Below are 18939 nucleotides of genomic sequence, written 5' to 3' on the forward strand. Positions count from 1 at the left end.
CTTTCCAGGTATTGAGGTCAGGCTAATAGGTCTATAGGTCCTGGATGGGAACTACATCAGCTTTGGTAGTTCCCTGGGGCTCCAGGATCTTTGAAAGATACACTTTAGTGGTTCTGAGATCACATCTGCCAGTTCCTTGAGAACCTTGGGGTGTAATCCATCTGGTCCTGGTGATTTGAATTTGTCTAGGGCAGTGGTTCCCAACCTTTTCTATACCCCGCACCCCTAGAACACTTTTGAGATACAGTGTTCTCACACCCCTTACAAAAGTTCAAAATAACAGCAATAAATTATGCACATACACTATAATTTTGAAATTTCTAAACCCAAGTTTTCGCACCCCCTGGAATATCATCTCACACCCCCAGTTGGGAACCCCTCATTTAGGGTGAACAAGTGCTCATTTACCATTTTCTTGCCTATTTCAACTTGTATTCCTAATCTGTTTTTTTACAATACTGTTTTTTGGTAGGTTGGACTGTTGTTGTTTTTTCCTTTTGTGTAAAGACTGATGCAAAAAATGAGTTAAGCAGTTCTGCTTTCTCCCTGTTGCTTGTCACCTTCTTGCCACTTTCTCCTATTAATGGACCAATCGTTTGTCTGTGATAATATTACTCTGATTTCATCATTGGCTCTGAATAGGTTTTACTGCTCTGAAAAATTGTGGAGTAGCTGCTGGAGGCCATGGCTACAAGGGCTTTTGCCCAAACTTAGCTACTACAGCAATTATAAGCTTGGTAGGGCTACAAAGCTGATTCACATTCTTATACTCTCACAGACTACTGCAATGAGGGCTGCCTTTGAAGATGATTTAGAAACTGGGGATTCTGTGACAGTTGTAAGTATGAGGACTGGTCGTAAGTCATTTTTAGTGCCAGTAAACAGTAGTTAAACTAATGGTTGTAAGATTAGGACTTCCTGTACTGTATTTTTTTCACACCAAAATAGCTTGTGTTTCTGAATTGTTTATGGAGGCAGATGTGGAAAAATTATCTTCTTTACGTTCCATCCCAATGATCCTGCTTGCCAAGATAAACACAGAGTTGTAAATCTTTCAAAAACCTAACCACAGTTGGAGTTTCTGGATGAGAAGCTCACACTATAAGCAGTTTCAATTTCCTACTTCTATTCCAACTTCAGTGAAAATATATATGATCTCTTTCATAAAGTATGCTAAATACTAATATTGCTAAGCATTTTACAGTAATTACTTTTTAGAAATCATAAATGATGTCTACAAAGTTGAGCCTGTACATGGGTCACTTCATATTAAACAGGTTAATTTATTGTCAACATTATCAACATTTGTGAAACAAAGTATTGTTTTTCAGAATGTTTTAGCTGGGTGACTTTTTTAAACTACAAATCTATCACAAAAGCTTTTAACTCTTGATACTTTGTGCTCTAGAAAATCAAATTTCCTTTTTGTCTCCAAAAAGTTCTATATCATTTCATCCACTGCAATTTGTATAAATTCAGCTATTCTGAAAAACAACATTATGAGCAAGGGCTTTTAATAACATCATCTTGATAGGACTGTACCTCTTGTGAGCCAGGAATAAATACAATTTTTTGCTGTTCTTCAACTGTAGGATTTCTCTGAAATGCCATTCCTTTTCAAACAGAGGAGAGAAGATGGTTTTGCTATGAAATTTTAACCCATAATTTATCTCCATAGAATAACAGGTTAAGAAAAAAAGGCAAAATGTATTTTCGGTTTACCAATTAATCAATAAAGCAATGAAAATATGAGTAGTCCTATTAACCCGACCTCCGCACCTTCCGGCGCGACTTAAAAACTTACCTGTTCCAGCAGTCCGGCCTGGCCTGATAGCTCTAATTGGGGTCCCAGTTTGTTTTTACTATTGTTTTTCACTATTGTTCAATCTGTATACCTACCTTACTCTGTACACCGCCCCGAGTCCCTCGGGAGAAGGGCGGTTTATAAAAACAAATAAATAAATAAATAAATAAATAACAGTTAAAGTATTGAGACTATGAATCAGAATGCTGCCATACCAAATCAGAAGTCCAAACCTAAGTTTTTGAGATAGACTGACAGATGAATGGATAGATCTAGTTCTCATGCTTCTCTACAGATCAACTAGTTTTCATGAAAATCTATTTTAATTATTTTACTTTTTGCTTTGAAAGCTAATATATACTGTAGTCCTTTATTTCTTCCTTTTAAGAAAATCTATGCATTTTTCATTCTTTTCTATCCACTGAAATTAAGAGATAGTGAAATTAAATTTGGAAACTTATGTTTATGGGGGGGAAATAGCATTTATGGTAAACTTTGGAATTGATTATAGATAATTAATATGATAAACTACTATATTTATCCATAAGGAAGATAACTAAATTTTAAGTCAATCTTACACAAAAAGAAAGAATACATGTAAAAATCATAAGCAAGGACAAAAGCCCTATGCAATGTCCAGCTTTATTTGATTAGTCAATTAGAGCTAATATCTAACAGCTAAAATTGTACCAACCATGTTCAGAAAACATGTCTTAATTGGGGAATTGTCCAAAATACATACTTACTGATAGCTAAAGGAATGTTGGTCTAACTAAGGCTAGAATGCTAGATGTATGTATTAATTAATAGTAGTAATTGTTCAAAACAAGTTCAAGGATAGGAAGTTCTGTGCTTATCTGTAATACCTCTAAAATATTTTCTGACAGCATAATAATCAGTAGATCTTGCATTTTCCAGGGTTCAGTCAAATGACAGTTGTTGAATGTTTGTGAGATAGAAATGTGAGGAATAAATAAATGGATAGATTTCAGCTTTCTCTGACCTCTTAGATTCATAATCTAGATATTTCCTTGATAAGTTAGCTGGTGAACAATTGCAGCACCATTCAAAAGCACTTTCAACTAATGAATATGAGGGTAAACTTCTTTTTCTCAGATTTTGTGAACATAATGCCACATCAACCTAGCATAATATGGACTTGATAACATGAAGATAATGGGGATCTACTGTACATCCCAGTGTGATGAGTCATAGTAAAAAAATTACACCAGTGCTGTAGTGTTTTTACTGATTTCCTGGTAGATGAAATTCAAAGTTGTATGAGAATACTGAAGACACTCAAGTGAAATACTTTTTCGTTCACCCTGTGATTTCCATTCTCTATCCTGAAGATTCTCAACTCTTCAGAAAAGATTTTGAGAGTACATAGGAAGAAGGAAACCATCATCCTCCCTTCTATTGACAAAGCACTTCCACACAAGGTATTACATAGAAGACTTAAACTTTTCATATATTGTAGTCTGTACTCTCACTTGTGCCCCATTTAGATAACTTTTCTAACTATATTGTTTATGTGATATAAAAATATTTTGAAGAACTATCTACCGTAGGTCTGGAATTCCCTTGCTTCTGAGATGGTTCAAAACCAAGTTGAAAATCTTCTTTAATGAGAGATATTTGTGATTTGTTTTATTTCTGTATCTACCATACATGATCTTTGTATTTTAAATGATTTATCATAGAATCAGCTGATAAGATAGTACGTTGATAAAAATTAGTTTTGTGATAAAAAAATAGTCTGAAAACCACTATGATACAGGCACAGAGGTGGCGAGGAAATTTCATCAGTGACATTGCAGGGATGTGAAGGTTCCAAATAAGGTTTAAGGTAACATCTTGAAATTTCTGGGTAGAGTTCTAAAATTGCCAAGGGAATTTTACTTCAGGATCCTTAGCTGCGTGCCAAGAGCAGAAGTCTACCCAACAATACAGACTATATAAAAGCTAGGATTTTGGAAGGGCTAAGTTTCCTTCAATTCTGCCTGGAAAGAAAGCAAATGTCTCTTTATCCATTGGTTCATCCTATGTCCAAATGCTTTATTTTGTGTCAAGATCTGATGGTTCTCATTCCCCCTAAGCAATGCCTGATCAACCTGTTATAGGAAGTTGGTTTGTGTGTAAGGTGAATATTACATGACTGTGTAGAATTCTATTTAGTTTTGTTAGCTAATACATTTTCTTTTTCTTAGATATTTTTTGTTTCTGCATATCTTATAAGAAATTTTTAAGTGCTTGTATATCAATATCAATTCCGACTCTGTAGACCAGGATTGCACAACACTCCTCTTTCCAACTGCCTCAGCCATAAACTAGGAATAAATCCATGATCTGGTGGATTTGGATAGCAAGGGAAAGAGTGTGGTATGTCTATGCCTACAAGTAGCACATATATAGTGAGAGAAGTATGATTGCTAGTAAGCAGGACAGCTTGTGTGAATGTCTGTCAGCTTGTCAGTAGACCAGACAGGAAATGGACCAGATGATCTAAGTCTACTTTATTGTGAAGCTACATTAATTATCAGACTCTTACAAGTACGAAAGTACAAATCTTCCTATGTCTCTTTTTACAGTCTGAGAAGAAGTTAGGACAGACCCTTCTAAGTTTCATTCTCTATCCATTATGCAGCTGCAAGCTACACATCACAAACACACACATATTTTTATCTATTTCCTAGGCAGCATCTCTTCCCCTCATCCCTCAAGGTCATTCCCACATACTATTACACTGTCACTGCTGGAAATAAGTCAAGACTGATAATTTAAAGATGTGCATGTTCAGCATACTTAACATTTTAGCATTATAATTCAGACTTTTCCAAGTAATTCTTTTGCACAGAACTCATCACTTATGCATTTATGTCAACTCATTTCCCACTTCTTATTGTTCTAAAGTAAGATAAGTAATCATGACTCTAATTCAATATTCATGGCTTGTTAAATATTTTCTACAACATGAATCTTCCTGTGCACATTGGCTATCATTTGCCTGTTCCAAGTGACAGCAAGGGTTATTTACTTAATCAGCTTCTGTGTCACTGTAAATATAAATGCAATGTTAGGCAAATTACATAGCAGAATTAATAAGAATAAAAAACAAACCTTAAACATTGTGATGTTAGAAAGACTGGTTCAGTATTCACTGTTTACTCAAGACTGAGCTTTGTTATTAAACATAGCCCTTTTGAACTTTATTCCTAAAATAGCAGACCTATACAGTGAAAGTTTTGAGGACTTATGCAATTTTCAATGTTTAATTGATGATTGACACTCATTGATTTTAATTGTTGTTAGCTTTATTAAGTTTTTATAAAGCCTTTGAAGAACTTGAGTAAATATACTGAAGGTAGATAACTTTCATTTCTTTGTTCCTTATCAATAGAAAAAAATCATTGCTTTAGTGGTTTCTTTAGTCAGGATTTGTAATAATGTCAAGAAAATTCTATCAATAAATTATAGGTGGCTGATAAGATGTTTTTGTGGGATTTAAGCTGCATTATATCACTTGGGCCAATTAAGTGAAATTTGCAGGAGTTCTGAATTAACAGAACTTACATTGTGATGCCGACACATTCTTATATAAACATACAACTATCCTTCCATGTATAATACTGTATATGGTAATAGGTTGCACAATGTGTGAGTCACATAAAAAAGTAAGGTTTTCTGCCAACGTGTATCAGTCTCTTTGGCACAGAAGCTGGCTCAATTATTAATCTTTTTAATATTTTTCCTTCATAGCTTAAAATAAGGAGTATTTCTTAGCAAAGAATAGATATTTGAAACTAGCACAATTAGTACAAAAGATTCAGCCACCTTCTAGTAATGCCAACATTCAAATAGGGCGCTGAACAGATGCTTTAACAGACTAAAGCATTAATTTGGTGATCTTCAATGCCTGTTATTTACTTCCTTGATTTATTACAATGTTAAATGATTTTAAAAAGAAGATGTCTTAAAATAAATACAGGTAAATATCAAGAAATATACGTATACAAAACTTTTGTATAAGACCTTTAACAATTATGCACATCGCCTAATTGTTTTAATAAGTTCATGAGTAAGATATACTTCATTTTTTAAAAAAAAATGCTTAATTTCATAATTTGTGTTGTGAATTTAATTACTTGTTGGAAAGTATCACTAGTTGGATATGATGAGTAGGCATAGCAGAGAATTCAATGATATTGCCACCGAGTCCCAACTAACTAAAACCTGAGCCTATATTTCAAGAACAGACCAGATTTATAAAGCATTAGGAAAGATTAAACATTGATGTGTTGCTCTATATATCTTTATATGACTGGACTCTGCAACTTCTGATTTCTTCTGCTTGTGAACCATTGGGAGCTAGACTGCCTTGTTTCCAGACAAGTCAGAATTGGAGCATTTAGGACTTTGCTTGCAAAATATGTTCCTTCCCCACAGATATGTCTTAATTTCTGGGTGTCTGTGTTTGTATGTTTCTTAACACTCATATACAAAATGGTCAGGTTCTCCACAATATAAATATAGCCTTTACATGCTATAACCTTTCTCAAGGATAAGTTGTAACTCAAATGCATGGGTTCAGCTTTGAGGAGGAAAGTGTATTGGATATATTTGCCACCTTCAGTTATTTGTAAAACTAATAAAGATGGGATACAAACAAACAAGTAATTTTTACTTCACATATGTAGATAGAGGAAAAAGGAGCAATAAAAAAAAATCAGGCATCTTCCTTTCCAATCAGAAAAATACTCTGCTGCATTCCCTTCAGTCTTCCATACTGTAAGTGCCTAAGCAGATGCTGATTAATACTGTCATAACTTCTAGGGTGCCTTAATTGATAAAGGTGTCCCATATTTCATCTGATAGTATCTCTGAACTAATCATTAAGCCACATCTTGTATTACCAACTGAAATGAGGCGGCATACTCTTATACAGATGTTTACATTGTTGTAGGCAATGGGTTTCGGGGCTGGTAGTCAGTTGCTTGACTAGATCATCAAAGTGAGCTCTCAGGCATGCCATAAAATTAGTCTGGTTATACATGTCTAGGCTATGAATCAGAAGTGGAATTGCCCCATTTCACAGCTTATTCACTTGTGTTAATTAGAAATTCTATGTGTATTCAGACAGTGAGGAAGACATCTGGTCTCAGAGAAACATTGTTCACACTCAGTGAGGAAAGCAGTAAGTTTGCTTAGATTCCCATTGTACTTGTTGAACATAGAAGTTATTCATATGGGAGAGCTACAGCACTTCAACAATATTTACAGAATCTTGGGGAAGGGTTAGTATAGGGATCACTAGTTGTGTTGGATTTTGTTCTTCCTGTTTAGGTTCACTAGTTCACTGTCTGGGCTCTCTGGTTTACCGGGGTTACCTCTGAATTCTGATGCACAATAGTGGGATTGCAAGACAGTCTTTATATGTACTTCAAATTTTGGCCTCTCCTTTGTGGCCACAATCCAAATGAGTAGATAATATACTTTATTGCAGATACAAGCAACCTTAGTAATAGTGAACTTCTACAAAGGTTAAGAATCTGAAGCAATACACATACAAACACACACACACACACACACACACACACACACACACTTACACTTGCACATATAAACATGTAAACTTACATTTAAAATTTGATTTTATTTCTCCTGCCCTTTTGTAACATCCTGCTTATATTCCTTTTCTCCGGCTGGCCAGTTGCCTTCATTTGGTTTTGTGTTTTTTTTTACAAAATGGTTATGTCTGGTCTCCAGCTCCTTGTGTCTCACCTTCCAGAGCTTACCATCATAGCTTTTTTCTCTCTATTCTCAATCTCTCCTCATCTCTTCCAGAAGCCTCTTCCCTTTCCCCTGGTTTCATCTGTTCATTGGTGAAGTTTAAACACGCCTCCATTTTTATCTGTCTGTTCTGACTTCCTGTGAGAAGATATTGAGTGACAGGAGAGAAACAGATGACTGGGAGAGTATTTAGCTCCTCAGCTTGTACTTTGCTTCAGTCTTATCCCAAATGGTCCTAAACAGAACAGATGGTAAAAGTGAATGGCAATTCAAAGTAAAATGATAGGTGGAGAGTATCAGGTTACCATGAATGAGTTAGTTTCCAGAACCAGATCAGTTACATTCAAGAGTTTTGAAGGAGTTTCTGGTTATCAACTTGCCACATCTTTTCAGTGACCTTTGAGGAATTGTGAAGGCCAAGCATAATGCTAGAGGACGGAGAAAAGCCTTTTTTTCCCCTGTGTTCAAAAAGAGATTTAAAATGTATTAATGTACGGGTAATCTTGACTTACAGCAGTTTGTTTGGTAACCGTTCAAAATTACAACAGCACTGAAAAAAGTGACATGACTTTTTTCACATTTATGACCATTGCAGCATCTCCTTGGTCATGTGATCAAAATTCTAGATGCTTGGCAACCTGTTCATATGTATGTCTGTTGCAGTGTCCTGGTGATCAGCTTTTGCAACCTTCTGACAAGCAAAGTCAATGGGGAAGCCAGATTCACTTAACTGTGTTACTAATTTAACAATTGCAATGATTCACTTAACAACTGTAGCAACAAAAATCATAAAATGGGGTAAGTCTCACTTAACAAATGTCTCCTTTAGCAACAGAAATTTTGGACTCAGTTGTGATTATAGGTTGAGGAGTACCGGTACATACACAGATTAAAAATGTATGAACTTTTGTTGATATTTGAACAGAGGAAGAACAGGCTAAAGTATGTATGATAAAGTAGACTAAGAATTTTGGTTATAATATATAGATGGATCAATGGGAAATGTGTGGTTAAAAGGGTTGAACTTTATTTATTTTTATTTATTTTATTATCAAATGTAGAAACCATCCATCTCCCTCACAGAGTGAGTGACTCTGGGAGGCGTACAATTAAAATTCTATGTTGCCCACAGATGGGTGGCATATTTAATAAATATATAAAAATACATAAGTAAAATCAAGAAGAACATATAAAATATTATTTAACATTGCATTATGATCTCAAGGAAAACCTTCATAAGCTAATATTATTGGTACACGATGCCAGAAAAAATATCTAGATATGTTCAAATGCAAGTTGGCAATATGAAAAACATAAAAGGGCATTTTATTATGCTTGGAGTTTAAAAAATGGATTTAAGCTTTAAAAAATGGATTCAAGTACGTATTTGATACAGTTAATTTTAAAGATCAATATTCAATTTATTTTCCTTTTAGGATTAATGGATAAACAATTAGAAAAAAGCTATGCAAGAGTATTTCAATATATGGTCACTGTGGCAAAATTACTGTAAGCACAGAGATGGAAAGATTCTTGTGATGTATGGTTTTATTAGATAGGATGATGATTTGATGATTAGATAGGATAGATTATAGAAAGAAGAGTAAATGATATCACTTTAGAAGGAGAAATTAGAATATATTTGTCCCTTTGGCTGCTGTGAAGCATATATAGAAGCCATTTCTATATATCTTTTTTCTTTCTTTTCTATTTTTCAGTTGTTTTTCTTTTCTTGCACTTTTTACTTTTTATTTGATTTCTTTCTTTATTCCTTACTTTATACTAGTTGGTGTCAGTTTTTATCTCTCAAGCTTATACCAGGCAAAACTTGAGTAGTTTACTAAACGCTTAGTTTGTGGCCATTTAGAAAAGAATGCATTGTTTGGTAGAAGCAGTGTGCATTTATACAGAATAAATTACAGTAAACTAATCCAATCTTTTTGGAGAGAATGACTATGAGGGAGAAACAAAGCATCACTCATAACACTTTTTGTACTTACAAAAAAAAATAAGACGCTGTGCTGTGCAGAGAGGCTATACTTAAATAATTGGTGCAAGCTTTCAGGGGGAAAAAAACCCATTCAAGCTACTACTAGAAAAAGCAACCAGCTCAGCTGATTCCATCCCTCAAAGGATCCTGAGCTTCTGACACCATCCCCACCACCCGGCTCTGCCAGGAACCCAATTAAGAGACAGCTCAGTCATGATGAAATATGATCAAGATGTGCAGCAGATCATACTAAATGGGCCAGCCCCACTTCACTTGCATCCATCTTGGTATTTGCACCAGCTAGTTGGTCATATCTACTTTATCTAAATGCAATGAACAAAGTATACCTTGATTTCAGCAAATTATGACATGAAATTCTAGTAAAAAAATGGCTACATGTCTTGATGCATCATCAACAAAATGTGAGCCAATATAATGCAATTACAAAAAAAGCAAATATTCTAGGCTGCATCAATAAAATGCAGAGATATTATTATTCCTCTCAGTTCTGTATTAGTTGGACTTCATCTAGATTATTGCATCTTGTTTTAGACATAAAATTTTAGGAAGGACATTGACAAACTGGAGTATGCAGCCAAGATTATAACAGGCTTCAAAGAAAAAAATATATGAGGAACAGTTGGGTATATTCAATCTGCAGAAGAGAATACTACAGGGAAACATAACTGTCTTCATGTAACTAAATGCTGCCATATAGAATATAGGCTTCACAATTGTTTCAAAATACAGGAAAGTTTACATTACAAAGAAGTTGATTTTGATTAAAAGACAAAAAATAATACTACAATTGAACTGACGGCTTCAAGAATCAATTAGAGGTATTCAAACAGAGACTGAATGGCTATCCATTAGGGATGCTGTAGTACTGGATTCTTAGATTGGATAGAGGGTTGGGCAGCAATCTAAATTTCTAGAAACAGTAAGTCTGTACTGATGGGTGAAGATCTACCAGTGGTCTATCTTGGTCTACTGCCAGCGCATCTCTAAAATCTGTTCCAGAACATTAAGGAATTCTTGGAACCAGATTTGGGGGGAATATGGGGAAATGGAAAGAATAGGAGACATAATGGAACTCATATGAACTGTGTGTAATGTTAGCTCTAGCGCATGGGTGTCAAACTTGCCACATCACGTCTCGCAACGTATCATGACTCTTTTTGCATTGCTGGCAAATGGGGTGGGCAAAGCTTCAGTATGATGAAACTGGCCCGCGGGCCGGCAGTTTGACACCCCTGCTCTAGTGTAACTATAGCTAACTAAATCCTATTACATAATCTGTGTAATGTTAGCTCTAGCCCAATAGATTTTGTTGGGGTTGGAGAGAGTTTCCTAATTTTCCTTCATTTTCAGCTAAATAACAAGGTTGGGTAGACATTTCTTTTTGCAAATATGTATCTTTAAGACTGTTCCAGACCAGATGTACTTTATATTTGGAATGCAGAGTTATAATTTTAAAACCTTTTCACCAAAGATGTATGGTGAGAGAAAAAAAATGATAAAACTGAGGAATCCTTTCTTCTCTTCTGAAGGAGAAAACATTTGTGTCATTTCCAAAGCAAAAAAGCAGATAAGCAAGTGAGAAATATCCCATATTATAATGAATGTATTATTCTGGGATATTGCACTATTTTTTTTTTACAAATACAGTAGATCTATATGTTTCATTTTTTTTCTTTTTATCCACTTCAGCTTCTAAAGAGGGTTAGGGTTAATAAATGATTTTTAATTAGTTTTAGAATTATGGAAGTAATTATGATTTTTGATACAGCAAATATTGTCTATGTCATCTCATAAAACATGTTCTGATTGCACTTTGGCCCAATTGCACTTAATTTCATGATGGTGAATATTCTTAGCCAGTAATATGCCTTTCCAATGTGTTAACTGTTCCTAATGAAGAAGTGCCCAGAAAAGTTCTTGTTGATTGTATTCATTCTTTCCACGTTTTCGACCAGGTGTATGAAACTATATGTCGGGACGCATCACAAAGGGAGGTGTTTGGGAGGAACGGGCGTTAAGTAAGGGATGGGCGGATGTGGGTGCGGTCGGGTGGGCCGTGGGCGTGTACATGCAACGTGTATTTAACAGTGTTGGATGCGGGTAGCAGCCAATGCTGGCTTTGTTCCTTTTGGAGTTTATTTGCTTTTGCTCAATAAACCGTTCCTGAAGAACTCAGCATTCGTCTCGGTTGCTTGATTTTCCTGCTCTCCGGACGAGGCTTGAGAGTAAGCCAGCATTCCACCCTTTCATCTTGCCTTCCGAGCGACAAGTGGGTGAGTTGTTATGGCGGAGGGATTGCAGGGGGCCACCCCAGCGGTTGACCCTGAGAAGGAGGCCGGGCCTGAGATGGGGGCCGGGGCTGGTGCAGCCTCCTCCAGGACGGTGGACGTGGGAGAGGTTGCGCTTCCGGCGGTTCGGCCTAGACAGCGGCTGTCGTTACTCGAGGACTGCGCAGTGGAGCCGAGGGAGGCAGGAAGCCAAGGCCTCGGCAGAGGAAGGTGGCTGGGCCCTGCCCTGAGCCACAGAGGTTTTGAGGAGACCCACAAACCCCGGCTAAGGGGACCCTCGTCGGTTTGGAGGGAGTGGTGCCTTATGGAGGATGATGGGGAGGAGTGGAGTTATTCCACCACCCCAGGCAACCGGACTATGGACATTTTGCGGACCAGGTTTGGGGAGGCTGATGGGCAGGAGCCAGGCCAATGGTCCCCTGCCGGGGCCCCGGCAGGACGGGCTGGGCCGACCCATTCATCTCTGGACGCGCCACCCTACCAGAACCAACCTGGTCTTGGTGTGCCCCGTGAGGGTTCTGCTCCTGTAGGCCTCGGCCGAGGTGCTGCGGGGATGTGGTCAGGGACGGATGACAGGCCTGGCCAACCGACCACACGGCTAGTTGGAGCCTCTCCCGTACTGGGGCCGCAGGTGGGTTCATGGGGACCCGGAGTGGTGTGGGGACCACCACCTTTGTCAGTTACCTACGACGGCCACCCCGACCGCCTGGCGATGTTCCTGGGCCAGGTGATAGGTCATATGGACCAGTATGCCCAGGCTTACGTGTCCCAGCGGGCTATGGTGGTGGCAGTAACAGCTTGCCTGCAAGGAGAGGCAGCGGCCTGGGCAGCCGATTTATACAGTGACCACGCTCGTGAGCTTGGGGATGTTGGCTTGTTCTTGGAGTCGTTACGGGCCCGTTTCGAGGACATCTCACGGGTGCAGCGGGCTGAAGCCGACATCCTTTCCCTACGACAGCGAGGCAGACCTGCGGTAGAGTATGTGAGGGAGTTCCGTAAGGTGGCCGGGAAGTTGCGTTCATGGCCGGAGTGTCTCCTCGTCCACCATTTTAGGGCTGGCCTGGACAGGGCTCTCCGCCGGGCTTGTGTGGTACGCGGCGTCCTGGCGCGACTGCAGGAGTGGTACCGTGTGGCTGTGGAGCTGGACGTGGGGTTGCAGGACGTGCGGGGACGGTTCTAACCTCCCTCTGGAAGCCGACGGCCGACCGAGAAGACAAAAGCGGAGGAGCGGCCTGTGGGGGCGTCTCCGCGGCCTCCCTCCCAGCCAGTACGGGCTGCCCTGAGGTGTTTCAGGTGTGATCAACCAGGACACCGGGCAGCCGATTGCCCACTGCCTCCTGCCCGGCCAGCCCCTTCTGTCTCCTCGGCACGGGGGACCGGAACCTGAAGGTCCGCGGAGCGGACACGAGCTGCTCACCAATTAAGCGGGGACGTCTCCAGGCCAACCGCTCCTGTCCGGGTGGAGACGCCGGCGGAAACACAGCCCACACAGTACGAGAGTCCGGAGGAACAGGACCTAGACGAGGACCCAATGGTGAGTGCTTTGGTTTGTCCCTTTGTATTCCCTGTGGTGCTGGTCAGTCCCCATACGGGTCAGAAGAAAGCGTATAAGGCCCTCGTTGATTCAGGTAGCACCCGGTGCCTTATGAGCCAGGCAGTGGTAGTTGCACTGGGGGCCACAATGAGGTGGCTGGTTAACCCCCTACGCTTTCTACAGGTGGATGGGTCTCTCTTGGGGGGGGCACCCATCACTCACGTCATCGAACCGATCTGGTTGGAGATGGGCGATCACTGGGAAACTTTGCAGTTTATAGTGGTACCATCCATGACCGAGGCAGTCATTCTAGGACTCACATGGTTGGACCGGTGGGGCCCCACGATCTGGTGGGAGGGGGGTTGCCGCCATCTCCGGTTGGGGTTGGGCCCACAGCCTCTGCAGGAGCACACATTCCTGGGACCACTACACATGGGGGAACGAGAGAGGGCCTGCGCGGGTGGGTTAGCACAAGAGGCCCAGGTACCCTGAGAGTACTCCGACCTGCTGGATGGGTTCGACGAGCGAGAGTGCAACACGCTACCGCCTCATCGCTCCACGGATTGCGCCATCGAGCTGGAACCAGGTGCCAAGCTGCCAAAACCCCGGATGTACGCTATGTCCCCGAAAGAAATGCAGGAGCTCCGGCGGTACATCGACAAAAACCTGGAGCGGGAGTTCATCCAGCCAGCACGGTCTAGGATGGCGGCTCCCGTGCTGTTCTGCGAGAAAAAGGATGGTGGGCTTCGGCTGTGCGTGGACTATCGCGGTGTAAACGCAGTGTGCGTTGAGCACCTTTACCCGCTCCCGTTAATGAAAGACCTGCTGGCCCATCTGGCTAAAGGCCGGATCTTTACCAAACTGGACCTCAGAGAAGCCTACTATCGTATCCGAATTAAGGCAGGGGACGAGTGGAAGAAGGCATTCAACTGTCCTCTGGGCAGTTTCCAGTTTCAGGTGATGCCGTTCGGGCTACAGGGTGCCCCTGCTGTCTTCATGCAACTGATTAACCAAGTTTTGCATGAATTCTTATACCGCGGGGTCCTGGTCTATCTGGACGACATCCTGGTTTACACAGAGACGTTGGAAGAACACGTCGCCTTGGTCAGGCGGGTGTTGACTAAGTTGCGGGACGCTCGGCTCTTTGTCAAGCTGTCCAAATGTGAGTTCCACAGAACACAGCTCGATTATTTAGGGTACAGGATCTCCGCAGGGGGGGTGGAAATGGACCAAAAGAAGGTAGAGGCCATCCAGCAATGGCAGGCTCCGCGGACGCGGCGTCAGTTACAAAGTTTTCTAGGCTTTGCGAACTTCTACCGCCAATTCATACCATGTTTTGCGGCCATAGCCCTCCCACTCACGGACCTCCTCCATACACGTCAGCTGACAGTCCAACCACGTCCCGGACTACGGGTGGGGTGGACTGCAGAGTGCCAACGAGCCTTTGATACACTCAAGGCTCTTTTTGCTAAAGAACCGGTCTTACGGCACCCAAACCCTACCCTGCCCTATGTGGTCCAAGCAGACGCGAGCGATGTCGCTCTTGCAGCCGTCCTTCTTCAGCGAAACGAGGACAGGGCGCTTCAGCCATGTGCTTATGCGTCTAAAAAGTTGTCTCCCGCAGAGCGTGCCTGGGCGATATGGTAGAAGGAGGCTTTCGCGGTGCGCTGGGCACTGAAACTTTGGCGACATCACTTGGAGGGGGCTGTCCATCCATTCGAGGTGTGGACAGATCATAAAAATCTGATGGCTTTGCAGACACCCCGACGGCTCTCACCCAAGCATGTACGGTGGGTGCTGTACTTTCGGCGATTCCGCTTTACGTTGAAGTATGTTCCGGGGGGGAAAAACTTCCTGGCGGACGCGCTGTCACATATGCCGCAGTTTGAGGGTAAGAGGGAGGACGTAGTACAGGCACTTGTGCTACCGAAGGTCCAGTTCGGGAGGGGAATGCTGCCCTAGCAGCACAGGACGAGCTCTGTGAGGACCTTCGGAAAGCCCTTCAGGGGGACGACTGGCTACAGACCCACCCAGAGCTCGTGATCATGCGAGACAGCTTGGCCTGGCACGGGACCCGGATCTATGTACCTGCCTCTTTGCGGGAACGAGTGCTATATCGGTGTCATGACACCAAGCAAGCCGGGCACTATGGATTTGCAAAAACCCTGCATTTGGCACGTCAGCAATTTTGGTGGCCACACATGACAAAGACGGTGGAGGACTACGTACGGCGATGCCACATTTGCGCTACCACTAAACCCATGGTGGGAAAACCTTTGGGCCTCCTACAGAGAGTGGCCGACCCTACCCGTCCATGGCAAGACATTGCCATGGACTTCATTGTCGAATTGCCCGAAAGTAAAGGCCACAATGTTATTTGGACAGTGGTGGACTTGTTTTCTAAGCAAGCCCACTTTATACCCTGTAAAGGATTGCCCTCGGCACGTCGATTGGCTTGGCTCTTTGTAACTCACATCTACCATTTACATGGGGTGCCGCGCCGTATCATTTCGGACCGGGGTGTGCAGTTCACGGCGCGTTTCTGGAAGGAATTTGTTAGATTCATCAGATCAACCCAAGGACTTAGCACGGCGTACCACCCTAGCACCAACGGTGCAGCGGAAAGGGCCAATGCCGCCGTTGAGCGTTATCTATGTTGCTACGTGTCGTACCAGCAAACCAACTGGGTGGACCTCTTAGCGTTTGCGGAAGTAGCATATAACAACGCTGTGCATAGTAGTACGGGGTTTTCCCCTTTCAAGGTGGTGACGGGTAACGATTTCGTCCCTATCCCTGAGTGTAGCCCGGGGAACGAAGTCCCCTGTCAGCCTCAGGAGTGGATGAGGCAGATCGAGGAGGCCTGGGGTGCGGCGAAAAAAGCTCTGGAGCGGGCTGCGGTAACGTATAAGGAGCAGGCCGATAAAAAACGAAAAGCGTTCGCAGTCCCAAAGGTGGGGGATTTGGTCTACCTGTCCACCAAGTATCTACGTGCCCATGTCCCCTGTAAGAAGCTAGGGCCCAAATATATCGGGCCATTTCGGGTGGTACAGGTAACTAACCCCGTAACGGTACGGCTACAACTACCGAAGATCCTAGGCAAACTCCACTCAGTGTTCCATAGTAGCCTGCTGAAGCCTGCCACCACGGCCTCAACGGCAGTAGGGGAGGGAGGGCCTGGGCCCACCCACGGCGAGCATTACGAGGTTCAAGAGATCCTTGACGCCAGGGTCCGTAGGGGGGGTGTCCAGTACCTAATCAGGTGGAAGGGATATCCCGTAGAGGAAGCAACATGGGTAGGGGAAGCTGATGTACATGCCCCTCGGTTGGTGCGGGCATTCCACCGATTGCACCCTGGCAAACCAAGGGGGGGACGGGTGGACGCCGCGGGCCGGGTGGACAGTTGCTTACCTCTTATGTCTTCCCCTGCAGGAGGGGCCCTGGTAGAAGGGGCGGCATGTCACGCCCCGCGGGCTTGACGCCCGCCGGCACCACGGGCGCGACACTCACCAGCACCTGCTCCCATGATCGATTCCAGCACTGAAGTCCTCGGCGGGGCCCAGGCCGCGGCAGAATGTCACCGGCTGCGGCAGCGACGGCGGCCTGCTGAAGACTGCGCACCTCCACACGTGCGCGCTGAGCTGGCTGGGGCCTCGGTGATGCGCGCGTGCGCTGTGCGGCCCGACCTTGCCCTGCCGGCTACGGTGGCCTCGCAGGGTCCTGGGCCCGGCCTCGTCCTGCCGGCTACGGTGGCAGCTGCAGGCCCAGCTCTCGCGGTGTTGGCGGACAGGACACACCAGCCTGGGGCCCGGGAGCTGGTGAAACGGGGACGCGAAGTCGGGGGCTCGCCGGTCCTGCGAAGGGGGGGTGAGCAGCTGGGTGGAGCAGCGCTTGAAGCGTTGGGTAGGAAGGTGCCAGTACAGGGGACGGGTGTGGGGGTGGCATCTGGCGGCGATGGGGGGGGGCGTACGCGAGGGAACTCACCTGGGGGTTGGAGGGTGCCGGGTGTCGGGACGCATCACAAAGGGAGGTGTTTGGGAGGAACGGGCGTTAAGTAAGGGATGGGCGGATGTGGGTGCGGTCGGGTGGGCCGTGGGCGTGTACATGCAACGTGTATTTAACAGCGTTGGATGCGGGTAGCAGCCAATGCTGGCTTTGTTCCTTTTGGAGTTTATTTGCTTTTGCTCAATAAACCGTTCCTGAAGAACTCAGCATTCGTCTCGGTTGCTTGATTTTCCTGCTCTCCGGACGAGGCTTGAGACTATATGTTTGTTCATCATTGTTCTAAGATGGCGGCGCCTGGAATGGCTGCGGCTGCATTGGCTCTTGAAGGTGAATAGTTTTGGGAGGGATAGTAAGGGCTATAGGCCACATGATCAGGAAGATTTTAACGTGTTTGAGCAACATGGTGGAACTAAGGTAACATATGACATACGACCAACAATCTTTGCTGGCCTGGCGAGTTTCTAGTTGTTTTGGAACTGTTGGTGAGACCGTTAAAAGTCGTTGGCGCTGTTTGAATTTGTTCTGCCAGCAGCAAGATCTGACTGCTGGCCCAGTGATGGATTCTACTGCAAATCAGGGCTGTTTCCAGAGGAGGCAGAGGAGGAGAGGACCTGGAGCTTATGGAGTGAAGGAACTGGATGAGGCTGTCGGCAGGCCCAGAGGAAGAGAGAGAGGCTTTTGGAGGAGTTGGTGGCGGTGGCAGCAGCGTGCTCCAGGGGCGAAAAGAAGCAAGGCCTCTTTAAGGAAAGGGTGGAAGGGTCAGGATCAGAAAAAGGAAAGAAGGCGAGGTTGTCAGAATACAAGCGAATTTGAGGGCTAATCCACATGGAGCCCCATTTCCATCTGTCCTGTTTGCCATCGTTCACTCCCTAGAGACTAAAATGGACAATGTGAAATTTGAGCGGGCCCCGAACAAGGAGTATATATCGGAGGTGGTGACCCTTTGAGAGCTGTATGAAACGAAATTTCATTTTGATGTATGCCAATTGGTGTACATTCAAAGTGACAATAAAGTTATCATCATCATCATCATCCTCAGTACATTCATTTCCCTTGAAAGCATCTTTATTATTGTATTGTGTTGTCTTCCACTTTATTTGAATTTACATGTTTTATATGAAAATTGTCCATTTTTCTAGGCAAATGTGAGCCACAGACCTGTATTTTTAAAAGAAAATATTAATTTCAATTATGTAACTATTTCAATATAATTAATTTATTATATAACATACATGCCTACATAACCATAAGGCTGTTCCCTTTTTAAATAAGCAGTGGTTTGAAGAGTACAGAAAGGGGCAAGAAACAGTAAACCAAAGAAACTCAAGGTACGTAATGAGCTGTGTGAGCAAGCTCATTACATACCTGCAAGAATTGCAGCCAAGGCAACAGACATAAGAGAAATTTCAGCCCAAAGCAGGAATGTCATTTGGGAAAGCTCTCAGAACTGACACTCCCTAGTTCTGTTTAAGATAAAGATAGAGAGGAGAGGGGCACACTCAGAGTTGCA

The 18939-nt window shown here is 43.2% G+C and overlaps 1 long non-coding RNA gene across 1 annotated transcript in view; it reads left to right on the forward strand.

Moving 5' to 3' along the window:
• The first annotated feature begins 776 nt into the window (after window positions 1-776).
• Window positions 777-18939, forward strand: part of LOC308661231 — a 32681-nt gene continuing 14518 nt past the window's right edge. Inside the window, exons 1-3 of the long non-coding RNA XR_014024919.1 lie at window positions 777-838; window positions 3157-3246; window positions 8258-8392. This is a non-coding gene — a long non-coding RNA (uncharacterized lncRNA). The remainder of the gene's footprint in view (window positions 839-3156; window positions 3247-8257; window positions 8393-18939) is intronic.

Source organism: Vipera berus, assembly GCF_964194415.1.
Source record: "Vipera berus genome assembly, chromosome: 1".
NCBI classification, from domain to species: domain Eukaryota; kingdom Metazoa; phylum Chordata; class Lepidosauria; order Squamata; family Viperidae; genus Vipera; species Vipera berus.